This window comes from Rhamphochromis sp. 'chilingali', assembly GCF_963969265.1.
Source record: "Rhamphochromis sp. 'chilingali' genome assembly, chromosome: 18".
Taxonomy (NCBI): domain Eukaryota; kingdom Metazoa; phylum Chordata; class Actinopteri; order Cichliformes; family Cichlidae; genus Rhamphochromis; species Rhamphochromis sp. 'chilingali'.
In genome coordinates this window covers 21131536-21145590 of record NC_137945.1, presented here as the reverse complement: position 1 = coordinate 21145590, position 14055 = coordinate 21131536, and the positions used below count along the sequence as shown (strand labels likewise).

The 14055-nt window shown below is 43.4% G+C and overlaps 1 protein-coding gene across 1 annotated transcript in view; it reads left to right on the top strand.

Annotated features, from left to right (window-relative positions):
• Positions 1 to 930: 930 nt before the first annotated feature.
• Positions 931 to 14055, top strand: part of zfhx4 (zinc finger homeobox 4) — an 81509-nt gene continuing 68384 nt past the window's right edge. The window contains exon 1 of the mRNA XM_080865891.1: positions 931 to 1324. The gene's annotated coding sequence lies outside the window, so the exon portion shown is untranslated. The remainder of the gene's footprint in view (positions 1325 to 14055) is intronic.

Sequence of the window (14055 nt, the reverse complement as noted above, 5' to 3'; positions counted from 1 at the left end):
CATGTGGTGGATTACTGTGATCCTTTGTGGCTCGATGTGTACCATTATATGCAACAGATCGCATGCACAGTCATCACTTTCAGTAAACAACGAGAATATTTTTTACACACACACATAACTACGTAATATAAATCACTCACATGTAATTTATGTTGTGTGTGTGTTTTGTTTTTACATATAAAGGTAGGCCTGACACACAGGTCCATTTTGATGCGCAGCAAAAAGCCGGTTCTGTGGTTTTGAATCTCCTTTCAGGTATTTTTCCCCTCTCTTTATGTTTTTACGTTCGTTATTGATCAAAAGTGTTATTCGCAAAGCGCAGTTACCGTTTTAAAAATCACATAAAGATTTTTTTTTTATATTCTACAATTTCTCGGAATCAAAATAAGACATTCTGAGCTTTACACGATTAAAAAAATCATAATTTACCTGTAGTATCATAATCAATAAAAAAAACAAGCTGGTGTAAAGTACACACAAAAAATATGAATCCTATCTTTGTTAAATCACATCTTAAAAGACATTCTTGTTGGAGCATTTTGCGCTGCACCTCAGAAATATTCACCTGCACAACTTGCTTTATTTATGTTTTTTATGGGAAAAGATGACTTCTAAGTGCTTGTAACTAATTCGAAGTCCAGCCTTTTTTTCATTTTGCTGTGGAGGAAGCGGTTGTCCATTGTTCTACATGTGATTTGGCCCTCGGAGAGAAACCATACAAAAGGATTCTCTGCGCGCATAGACCTCTGCGGCCGCCAGGGCTCCGTGTGCGCGTCATTTGCAATGTGGAGACTGTTGATCAACTCACTAATTACACTTCTCTCCTCTCTCCCTCCCTCTCCGTCTCTCCTTTGCTCCCTCCCTCCCTATCGCTCTCTCTCTCTCATTCGTCCTCTCTCTCTCTGTCTCTCTACCCATTCCCAGAGTGCATATCGGGAAATAGACACACAAAGACATGCGCACTCAACTTAATCAGCCATTTTTTTAAACAGGGCTAAAACGATAATAATTAGCAGAATAAAGACATATCGGATTTTCATTTCCTTTCCTCCGTTTCCCGACCCCCGTCCACAAGAGAAACTGCGAGGCAGCCCGTCGACACGTCTTTTCACCGCCACCGGAACCAAAATAAGGGATAGCTCTCTAAATGCTTGACATTTGTGATTTTACCCCCTTTTCCCAATATAAAGTTGGAGGATTATTGTAATTTTCCCCGTTTTTCCATGTTTTTACTGTCTAATTACGCAAGACGCTGGATGTGACTGTTTTATAAAGCCAAGAGCAAAGAGAGAAGCGGAGGTGACGGTTTTGGAGGGGGAAGAAAGTAAGTTTTTCATTTCCACCTCTCCCTTTAACTTTTATTGAGTAGTTTGGGGTGTGTGTGTTAAATTTAGTGGTCGGGTATCGATTATCTATCTCGCCGGTGGATCCTGGACATCGGGGTCGTTTGGATAACAGGTGCTGGGTGTTTTTTAGTCCAGAATAAAGGCGGATATCGTGATGTTAGTGCAACTCCGGCTTCTTTGGCTACTATAAAACAAGCGACTGACAGGCTTGGAGGCGTTCTTACGCATGTGTCCGTGGCAGTACAGTACGATACCACGTCCGGACCTGCCTTTTGCAAAGTTTATACTAATGTGCAGATTGTGTGGCGGACACATGCGATGGTTGTTCCACCTTTGATACAACGGGACGGGACGAGCGCCTCCTCTGCTTTTGTGGCTTTGCAGTGCGGATATCGTGTTGCCTTTCCAGGAGTCCGATCCCACGGACATGTCCGCTTTGAGTCTAGTCGAGGTGTCCGGCTTGCTGTTTCCCTCCCCACTCAGTGACTCCTCATTTCAGGCTTCAACGATAAGATATTTCATCTGAAGTCATATTTTGGGTGCACTGCAGCGTTTAAGCCAGTTTTTCCGTACACGTCGGGAATCATGCACCTTCCAGGCATTCTCGGCCGAAGTGACACGATCAGTCTCTCGACACGATCCCCTCTCGCCGGAATAAGTGCATATCTTTCAAATTTCCGAAGTAAGGCTTCTTTTAAAAAAACGAGATGATCGGTACAGAAGTAACGCGAATTTGCTGCCGATAGTCCATACACCTTTACCTGCTGCGCTTAAAAAAGTAGTCTCACTTCACCGAGGCGTGCACAGCTGCGTCGCCCAAGAGAGCGACCGATCGCTGGGCTACCGATAGCACAGAGAGCCCCTTTTAGAGCCAGCCAACTCCGGGATCACCTGATTTTCCTCAGCATCGGCATGTTAAGCATCAGCAAAATTACCACTCTATTTTACATTTATTGATATTAACATTTGTTTTATTTAATTTTATTTAAATTCCGCCCTTTAAAGTCTGTAAATTCCATTTCTACTGTCGGTCTCCTATACGCGTCAGTGGGCTTAGGCATTAATTTCCTCACATAAATTGTCATGTTATTTCCAAGAGATGCTGGCTGCAAGATTGTCTTTAAGTCGTATATTTGTGTTAGTTTAGATGAACTAGATTACAAAAGTGGGGATTATTAGGTGTGTTTTTACGTCTTTTTTTTTGGTGCTTTTTAAGTCGGTAGGTAGACTTGGCTGGGTTTGGGACGAAATGCTGGGGGTGAAGGGATGGGGGTGGGGGCAGAAGGGGGGGGGGGGGGGGGGCATCGATCGCACGGGAGGAAAAAAAAAACATAAGGCTAAGGGGCCACTCTTTCTCCAGCCCGGGTACGTAACGGTGTAGTGAGTGTGTGTTGTGTGTGTGTGTGTGAAGATTGTATATGCTCTAAGAGAACGATGCGCCGATATAGGATAGGCGACCGTTTTATGCGATTGTCTCTATTCATACACGGCTTTCATTGCTTTTTTGGAGGGGATCGATGTTTAGAAGTCAGTGCGTATTTCTTCCGCAAATAGAGGCTTTTAATTCACTCTTTATAAACCCACTATACTTTAATATTTGTTTGGATTAATAAATGGGTACATGTTTGAAGAACGTACGCCTACGTTTTAATCCAAATAGGCCCATTAGATTTTCTGTAGAATCTCAGAGAGGAAAAAATATAACCGCCTTTGCTGCTTTAATAATATCCTTCTATTATTAATAATATTATTGTTATTATTGTTGTTATTATTATTATGTAAAATACAATTTTCAAGAATAGATCTAAGATCGTTTTTTCCGGTTCAACTATGAACACTTATGGGGGTTTCTTCTTCTTCTTCTTCTTCTTCTTTTTTTAGAAAGGGAATATCTCCTGTCTTGTCAGACAATTTAATTGCATCTGCATAAAATAATATATTTTAAAACAAAAACATTCAGCCTCGGACCAGTAATAAAAAAAAAAAAAAAATCATTAAAAAGTGAAATTATGAGACATGATGATCCTGTCTAATTGCAGTGAATTTCGTCAGTTAATGACGGTATTGTCTCACTCTAAAATAACAAAATCTCACTGTTATTTTTCCAGCCTTGCAAATGAGGGATTTTTTCTTCTTCTTCTTTTTTTAGGCGTGTGTTTGCAGAAACCCAGGCCTCCTTGTTTTTTTGTTTTTCTGAGCCTGGTGTCTTAGCACTATCAAAGACTGGCTGTGTATAACGCTTCGTGTTAGTTAAGCTGCTTGCAACGTTCATTTTACCCTTAGCAGGAAAAAGGACGGATAAAAGAAAAAAACACACACACACATATAAAGTGTGAAAGATGGGCAGACAGCCCTGGGAGGACAATAGCTGTTGGCTTGAAAATGCAGCTTGATTATTAAAAGCTAATGCATTTTTAGTATTGCAGCGTTCATTAAGAGTGAGGATGGATGGGTGGGGGTATGGGGTGGTGGTGGGGCGGATGGGTGAGAGGCTACTGGGAGGAGGAGAGGATGGGAGACAGAAAGAGAGAGGGAGACAGGGGCTGAGTCTGTCCTATAACTCCTGGGTCTAAGACACATGCAGCTAGAAGATTGGCTCGGGCCTCTCCTAGGGGTCGACAATGTGTCATTTCCACCCGGCTAGATTGCCCTCTGCCTATCTGATATTAATGTGCAAATCAATATTTCAAGGATTAAATTTCCCTTCTTCATTTTTTATGGTTTCTACCTCAATAAGTCTCCCGTCTAATAGAGGAGGCTGGATGATTTAGAAGCCTTTGCTGCAGAAAGAGAGAAAGAAATAAAGAGGAGCTTTGCAACAAGGCTATCGCTGCATTTTAATGTTCTTCTTCGTGGATCCCCCATAGGCCCTTAGTAAGGAGGGCTATATCGCTGCTTTACAGTGTAAAGACAGCCAATTTGGCTAAAAAGGCAGAAAGGGAAAATATGGGTCCGGTTGAATACTTAAGACGCTGTGGTAATCCGAGTAGCAGGTATTAGTGAAGGGGAGCTTCCAACCCCCCCACCCCACCTCCTCAAAAGAGACACACACAGAGCTACATCCAAACCTGCATTACCAGCCGTCATGGTTGAGCGAGCAGTATAGCTTACTGCACTCCGGACTGCTTTAACAATATATTTTTCTTCTTTTTCTCCTCCATTTTTCACCTTTTTCTTTCTTTTTCTTTTTTTTTTTTGCATAGAAGGCCATTGACATCCACTGGGGGAGATTTACTCTCCTGTGTAATAACATCTGGCGTATGTGTGCGATAGAAATGAATCACTCCGACACAATGACCTGCGTATGATTATTGGGGAAGGGAGGAGCGTATTACCATAGCCATAATGCTGCATCTCATTGAGAGTCAACTAAATGAGCTTGGACCCTCTGACTCCCAATAGACATTCATTAAGGGACAGTGCACACAGAGGCGTCCGTCTGCCAATAGGTGTGTGTCTGTGCATGGGTGTTTATTTAATCCTCCTTCCTGTACCATCTGGTGCACGTGTGCATGCGTGTGTGTGTGTGTGTGTGTGTGTGTGTCCGGCAGCAGCAGCACAGTATGAATTTCCCTCCACTCCGTCCACCCTGGGCCCCTAAACAGCCCCCCCAAACCCACCCATTCAGCTTTTGCAACAGCATAGTAGACTGTTTTAACATACCCTTGATAGGTAGAGTGTCAGCAATTGAAAACAAGAAAAGAAAGGGAGAAAGACACAGAGGAAGAGGCACAAAAGAACTCTAATTGTAGCACGATCGCTTGGCTTCCTCCCTGATTCACGGCCATTATGATGTGAAAAGCACAACCGCCTGTCCTCCATTATCAAAACGGCAGGCCTACACACACACACACTCACATCCATGCACGCATACTCACTGGAGGGAATCGTGCAGATTTTGTTGTCTCTCATCTATGACTCAAATAACGGTGTCATTCCAGTTACCTGCTTTCGGTGGATTCGGTGCTTAACATGGCCAGCATTTTCTTCACATGAAGGGTAAATGGTTGATTCGCCAAAGTAACAGAAATGCTCTCTGCATTTATTTAAGGTAAATATTTAGGATCCCATGCTTAAATTTGACTCTCGTGGACCAAGTTGTCTCTTTTTAGACCCTCTTCACTGCACTCCCTTTGATTTTTCATAGATTGTCTTTTATGCAACTTCTGTTATGCAACAGTTTAAAAGCCTGCCGTGTTTGATGCAAAGGGCTATTTACCAATTGCACATATGTGTGTGTGAGGGATGATGGTCTGCAAGTAGTAGCCAAGGTCTCCTGGCCCAGGGAGGCCTGTATAAGGGGTGGTGGTGGTGAGGGGGGGCAAGAAGCTAAGAAGTTCACTGCAGCTCAGCATTATGTCTCAAAGACCGGGGCTTCCTGTGTCAGCCCTGGGGCACCACCACTAACACACAATTTCTCTCTATCACACACACTGCGCGCGACGCAGAGGAGGGTTAAAGACTTGGAACGAGATCAAGCCTCTCCGTAGCTCCCGGGGAGGGTGCTTGTGAATATGCGAGTTTTAGTGTAATTAGCACTTAATTATATTAACATATGCAAATTGTCAGGCGGAGAGCTTGTACTGCCGGTGGGTATCGGCTGAGATACAAGTGAGTCTATTGTACCACCACGGCAAAAGGAAAAAAAAGAGAGAGAATAATGGGTGTGTGTAAGGCAACCAGCCAGCAGCCAGGAGCGGGCCAGCCCCCCGTGCTACCACGTAACCAGCTAGCTCATTTAGGTCTCCGGCTGGCCGCTTTGCCAAATTTCATTAGTCGCCATGACGACCTTGCTAATTGTGCTGACTAATGTCACTTGTCCCTGACCTGTCTTCAGTTGGGATGGTTGTGGATCCTTCTCCACCTCCCTCGACCCGCACCCCCACACAAAAAACCCCCCGAAAAACACGAGAGGGGTTAGAAAAGAGAAAGACAGCGAGAAAGCGAGAGGTCCGACTTTCCAGATTAAGGCAGCATACAATGACTCCTATTTACACACGTTCCACTTCTGCGAGCATTTGCATATTCAAAAAAAATACTCTGCCATCTTTCCTTGTCTGCTCAGTGTGCGTGTTTGCATGGCAAGGTTGCGCACATGTGGAAGCAATGTGTCAGGGGGAACAACAACAGTTCATTTGTGTGTCATTCTGTGTGTCACATGTTTTAACACACACACGCACTGTGAAGTGGGCCTCGTATGGCCCTGTGTAGCAACATAGCCAAATTTGTTTTTGATTATTATACATGACTGAGATTCGGGAAAAGAAAAGCTTGAGCCAAAATATCCTGAGTGAGGAGTTGTGTCTCTCAAACTTTCGACCCTTCTTTTCATTTCTTCCAAATATCTAATTACAACACTTGTATAGACCCCCCACCCCCCCTCCCACATACACACACACACCCACCCCACCAAGGCAGCGGGACTTTATTTTATTTTAGGGGAGTAGGATGGACAAGCATTTAATGCTCTGTACTTCCCGATAGCCAAAGGTGGATAGCGATTGGGCCTAGTTGGTGCTACTAGTACTTGCATGCTAATCCTGTTTTTTGACAGGAACGTAAACTGATATAATTGCTTTTCAGAGGCAGGAACGGCGGTTTATACAAGTGTGAAAGCACGGGAAAGGGGATTAGCATTATTTTGCATAATGCTGGGCAGGCGCTGAATGGGGCATTGAACGCTTGACTGGATGACAGAGATGAAAGAGAGATGAAATGCTCTATCCCTCTCTCTCCCTCCCTCACTTACCCTCTCTCCCTCCCAGTCTAAGGCCACTACCGGTAGAGGACTGTGTTTGCTGGAGAGGACCCCCGGAAACACCAGGGCCAGTGTTTTAGGGTGTTTGTTCAGATGCCAGCAGATGGAAGTGGTCATGTGAAGCAATATGAATGATAGCAGAGGAACTGTGGAGACGGGTAAACTCCCAAAGCCTCCATGTATATACTAAACTGCATCCCTAAAGCACTGGAGTGTACAATTATGTAGTGGATGGATGTGGCTCAGGTAGTATTTACATGGACGGAAGGGAGCGGCTTTTGTGGATCAAATGAAACTACACCGCTCTTACATTTTCCTTTATTGAGATGTTTGCTAAGGATTTGATCGGATATCATCTGGGCAGAGGAAACTGTGAAATCTCGAGGCAGGTGTGTTTCATGTGAACTCCTGTCTGTGGGAGTTCTGGTGGTAGGAAGGAGCGTAAGGGTGGGGACGCGGCTCAAAAGTGCCACAGTGGCCCCCGTATGAGCAAATTCAACTTCTTTAAAAGTCATTTATGATCAACCGTCATCATTGCTATTGCATCTGGCGTATGGAAATGATCCAGGAGCTGAGGGAGGGGCTTGAGGTTGGGTGGTGGAAAACATGAACGGCACAAAAGCCGGTGTGGCCTGTTTTTGTTGTCTCTCATTGGACAGGATCCTCTTTCTTTGACCTTTTGCACGCCTTCCCTCGCCTTTCATATGGTAATTCTGGCCAGACCCAAGGAGGAAACGTTGCCGGAGCTGAGTGGAGGAGGACAAAGACTCCCTCTCTTTTTCTCTGCCTCCTTTCCACGCTATATCTCCTCTTTTCTTGCCTCTTCCCCTCTCAAGCAACTTGACAGACTTTGGCATGAAAGGAAGTGAGTGGATAGTGGTTGAGAAAGGTGGGGATGGCATTCTCGCTGTGACCCGCGCCACCTGTGAGGATCAAGTGTGCTGCAGTGATCCTTGGTTATGTGTGTGTGGAGTTTTATTTTTGAGTGGTCCTTGTAATGTGTCTTGCGGATCTGTAATCGTTTGAGCCACGCCGCTGGTGTAGTGTCACAGCACAGGCCGAGTCAGGCGAAGAGTGATTTGTTGTGTTTCTAGTGTAGCTAGCCGAGTTATCACGGTGTCTGTATTTCTACCTTTCTTTCTCAGCTCTGCCGACTTTATCGTCTAACAACCAGTAAAAGTGCTGTCTCTGGCGGGGTAAAAGGATACTAATATAGTTACTACAACCCTCCCCTAACATAATACTCCACTGCACCACTGTTGAGCATGACGTGGTTTCAAGGCTCCTTTGGCTCTGTTATGGGAAGGGGGCATGTTATCTGTAGGAAATGTAATTTTTGTCCTCATTGAAATCGTTCATTATTGAGCGCGGTTATCTAAATGTTTTTGTTGCTGTTGGTCCAGCGCCAGTGAGGATTGCGTTACCCTCTCTCTCACTCTCTCTCTCCCTCTCTCCCTCTCACGTCCCTATGTCTGTCTCTCCCCCCTCTCATCTCGCCAAGCCTTCATCAGTCTCTTAAGGGAAAATAGAAAGAGGGGGATTTTTCTCTTCCCTCTGTGCTCCGTCCCGTTCTCAGGCTCTCCTGCCTATTTTGCATCAGCCATCTCATACAGGATATTAACCATGGAAAAACATGGGTCTGGGTATTTCATTTAGAATAATATGTTTACTCTTTTCATTTCAAAGTGGAAGCAGGGAGAGCTCGTAGGGTGTGGAAAGAACAATCGGGGCCATATGTTTAAGAACTCTCTGTGTTTGATCTGAGGTCCTGCGGGCCCTGGGGGTGGCTGAGATTCTCAGGTCTCGGTCAAATGAAATGCACTGATGAAAAAGACAAGGCTTCTCTTGTGCTCCTCCTGTGTCCTATATTGTATCTCGCCGATTGCTTTCTCTGTGTATCTCCGTTGGCATCTCGGCCTCACGTTTCCGGTGGTTTTCCGTCTCATCTGTCATTCGCACCTCTTGACGTCCTGTTGCTTATTGCGGCACATCTCTGATAGTACTTACGTTATTTCTGCACATTGGTGGAGATTTGAAGCTGCAGTTACCTTTCAGGGCTGTGACATTGTTTGTCCTCTGCACTCCTTGATGCAGTCACTGTGAAGGACACTTGCTCAGCCCTTCAGGTCCACGCGAGTACCTTACAGTCCTCATCTTACATATTCAACGGAGCATTCAGCAGCCTTTTATTTTAGAAAGGTCTGTCCCTCTTCCACTCTGCAAAAGAAAATAATGTAGAGCACAAAAGGTTATATGCCACATTTTATCGATTGCTCTCAAAAGTATTTTCAGAGCTTTAAAAGCTGGCAAGATAAAAGAAAAAATTTAAAAAAGAAACCGCAAATACTGCTTCCAAATAGAAGTAAAATAAGAAGCTCCGGGTTAAGAGGGGGGGAAAAAGTTGACGAATGACTAAGTTTCTCCAGGTTTGAGAAAAGACACACCACAATAGCACGAGACGTCTCATGACAAATGATACATTCTCTTCCTTGTCGGCAAAAGACAAAGGCAAGGATTGAAAAGGCAGGCAGCGCAGTCACAAGATATGTGCACATTAATAGAGCTTACGGAGAGATAGATAAATAAGAACACACACACGTACTGTATTCAGTGAAATGATCAAATACACTTACATGAGTAAATATATATATATGTAAATATAAATGCATTGCAACACCTTTACTTTCTTCACAGCATTACATACACAGCTGGTATGTGTGTCAACAGCCGCCTGTGCCTGTGGATTCATGTGCATCGCAGGTGTGTCGTTTGGTGTTCCTGAAGGCAACATGATGCGGATATCAAGGGCATTGGCAAGGCTCGTCGGGGAATAAGTGGCTGATTAATTATGCATGACTTGTGCTCTTAAACAAACAGTGTAATAAGAGATTAAAACGACTTCACCAAAAGAGTTTGACTCGAATTGCACAGAGACGGTAACTATTACTATTAAAATCTTGTGCGCACAACTTTAAAAACGCACTAAAATGCAGTTAAAAGTTAGTGTGACCACATAGAAGTAAAAAACATAATTTACTCGTAAACCAGTGGTGTTTTATCAAATCAAGAGAAATATAAATAATATTTTTTTCTTCTCTCTGTGCTGAAATATTTAATGCACCTGCATTAAATATGAATAGCTGTGTCTGGTTATCTGCAGGATTATATTAAAAGTCGCTTTAAAAAATCAGAATGGAGATCTTTCCTTTTTCTAGTGTAGGTCTCAGTCTGATCTAATACAAGCAAGCAAGCGTGTGTCTGTAACTCCCTGATGAGACTTCAGCCAACACTATCCCTCTCAAACCTTGCTGCTCCTTCTTCTTCTTCTTCTTCTACCCTTTTTTCTGGCCTGGCACCAGCTGTGGAATAATCCTTAATTATTTGCTTTTAGAAAGAAAAAAAAAGGTAAACCCCCCCTTTCCTGTGACAGAAAAGAAGAAGAGCAGAGCAGGCACTGGAATGTTCTTGTATATGAAATTGTAGGTAACAGGGCTAGTTTTGTCAGCGGTTTCACTGATGTATCAGCTCCCTGCACCTAGACTAAATAGAGGGGGGAGCTTTGCCTCGTTTCATCCCAGCTTAGATGAGCAGATATAGCTAGGCTTTTGGAGGAACCCTTAAAAAAGCAAAGTATGCTGAAGAATGGACCTCTTCCTTAACACAATACCTAAACATGCGTCATGATGTGGTGATGGATGGTTCGGCGGTCTGTTGAGGTTCTTGGAGACGCTCGCCCCTTTTTTTTTTCCTCTTTTTTTTGTGAATTGAAGGGCAGAAATGTTCTTGAAGGCTTTAGTTCCGGGTGATTTTTTTGCACTTAGTAGGATGTGTTACAAATGATTTTTAAAAAAAGTTACATGTGTTTAGATGTGGTTTTGCTCCGCAGTAAGCACAATCTCTGTGTGTTTAAGAGACTGAAAAAGGAGAGGATGCTGACTGTGGTCTTCAGCTGTCTTGTCACTCCATGGTCTCCCCGGTTGTGACATAAAGGGCGATTTACAAGCACACACACACAGATACACACACATATATAAGCATGAATAGACACATGCTATCACATGTGAGGCTTAAATAGGATTTTGTGTAAGTTATATCTAACAGCAGTTATTTCCTAGAGCGAACAGTAAGGTAATGGGTCCATTTTATCTCGGTTCCCTCTCAGCGGGCTGGCCCTAGATTTGTGTGACATGGTGTTTATTTGATAAAGGAATATTGCTGCGTTAATCTAAAACCATGCTAATTACATCTGACAGTTGTTTGTTTGTAGTAAAATCCAATTAAAATGTACACTTTTCAACTCCATTGCTCATTTTTTTTCTTCCTCTCCTCCCCCATTCTCTTTCTTCCCTCCTACAGTAACCAGAAAAAAGAGCCTATGATGGCATAAATAACAACTGTGCTTTCCTTGTGGTTTTTGTGAGAATAGGGCAAACTCACAACAGCTGTCAGAAAAAGGGGGTTTGTTTAAAAAGCAAATGGCTTTGGTCTAAAGTTCATTTGAAGACCTCTCTAATTAAATAGAGAGCCGAACGCTTAAGTTAATTAGTAATTCACTGGGTCCAGAAATTAGACCTGTCATGAGCATTCAAGTTCTTGGAAAGCCAAAAGGTATGTGTGTATTGTGTTTTTATGTTTTGTTGCCCCCCTCCAAATCCCCTCTGCCTGCTCCCGTATCTGTACACGAGCGTGCCTAAATGTGCGTTCATTTGGGCTTTTCCGAATGCAAAGCATTTCTCCTGTTGGAACACTCAACACATTAATGGGCTTTTTGTGGCGTGTCAGAGAAGTGCTCAAGAGATGTTTAAGTGAGGGGCACATAGCTTGTGGCGTCAGTCGGGATACCTGCCCTATGATTATGTTTATGAAGATAATAACAGGGCTAGGGTCCCGCCGAGTACTGTCTTTAGAAAACAGTAGGGGGTTGAACTTTAAACTTTACTGTTACCCCTGGAAAAAGAACAGGAGAAGATGTGGTCTCCGCGCCTGGGAAACCTCCGTACAGTTCAGAAGGTGTCTTTACTCTTAACAGCAAAAACAGATCTCTTCTCTTCTCTTCTCTTCTCTTCTCTTCTCTTCTCTTCTCTTCTCTTCTCTTCTCTTCTCTTCTCTTCTCTTCTCTTCTCTTCTCTTCTCTTCTCTTCTCTTCTCTTCTCTTCTCTTCTCTTGTAATTGGACAGATAACCACAGGACGAGCAAACATAAATCAGCTGACTTTGACACACTGGAGAAACAAGCTGCCCCTACCTGTTGTGTCGTAATAGAGTGATAACTAAAGACAGCAGCTAACATATATTTATGTACTATCCTGTAACTAACTGATAGACATCTTTTACCAAATAGGGCCACATTTGTGACATTTTTGCTCTCCTAACAAGGAATACATTTTTGGCAACAAGTAGCCAGAGTTGGTGCATTAGCTTGTAAAGTTTAATAATAGCTTTCAGCAGGATCTAGTGCGTTTCACGACAAAATTCAGTGTAAGAAAAGTGCCTTTTCCCCCTCATTTTAAACTGCTGTGCCAAAGATTCACATAATTTAAATAACAAGTCGTAAAGTTATGTTATTTTGAGACTTAAAAATATTACGCATACAAGTCGTTAAATGTGTTTTGCACTTATCATAGCATAAAATGAGCAGAGAATCAGAGGCTCATGGTAGTTAATACAGTATAACCAGTTGTTTATATTTGCCAGGTGGATATGAAATGCCTGCGTCAGAGACTGCTCTCTGTGTCTGTCTGTGAGTGTGTGCTATCCTTGACTGACGTGGACAGTGTTTGCTTAACCTCTTCTGCGCTGCGCTGCCACGGCCTTGTCAATTTAAGTGTATTTGTGTGTGTGTGTGTGTGTGTGTGTGTGTGTGTGTGTGTGTGTGTGTGTGTGTGTGTGTGTGTGTGTGTGTGTGTGTGTGTGTGTGTTTCTGGGAGTGAGAGGGAGTCCAGCAATGGCAGCTTTCATTTTTCATGTTCCCAGCAGTATTTTTTCTAAACAAACCTGCTGAGAAGCAGAGTGAGAGATAGAGGGGTTTGAATCAACACAAATGAGTGATATTTGCAATTTGTTTTTTTCCCTGGACTGGTATATAATTGTGTGTCCACACACACCCCGAGAGAAAACATGCATTTAAGAGATTTTTTTCAGGATTTGTATTTAGCGGGATTATTAATTTCACTTGGCAAATAATCCCACCCTGCCACCCCTTTCACTTTACAGTGTCACTGCAGAGAGGTGTGCGCATGGTCTCATGCTTTTGCCTCATCTGAAAGATAAGGCTGTGATTTATGTAACAGCTAAGCCCTTTCATATTGTGTATGTTGTACCTTACAAGAGCATGATGAGCAGGCTAGATTAATATTTATTTAGCACAGGCAAATCAAGGATTAAGCAGTCATCATTTTAGCTCTAATCCATGTCTCTGGTGAGATGCAGAGACAAAGAGAGGCAGATTACCAAACTCATAACGGCGCAAAACAACAATTAGTTGGCAACTTGCTTTCCTCGGTTGTGTAGGAAAAGCAGTTGACAATAGATTTGCAAACATGCGCAGAAGCAATAATGCATCTGTAATACTGGGCATGTTCCCGTTTTTGTTCCAGTCAAAGCCATTTTTTCGTCTCTCCCTTCACTCCACCAACCGCTAGTGGCTCCTCACCTTAAACTTCTCTTTCTTTTTCTATGTCCAAGCTTCTGAGCTTTAATAATGCAGTAGGCCAGGTGCACACACAAGCTGCCCCTTCTTGCAGCCCACATACAAAAAACCCCACACACATACACACCACACATAAAAAATTCATTGAAGGCCTCTTGGGGGGCATCTGCATCGTGAACCTCCCATCCCCAGATGTAACACCAAGTCCTTACCCGTTTCCTTCCAGTCAAAACTCCTGTGTAAGGATGCACATGTATTGAGGAAGCCTGTAAGCCTGCAGTGTGCAGGGACATGCAGACAGTA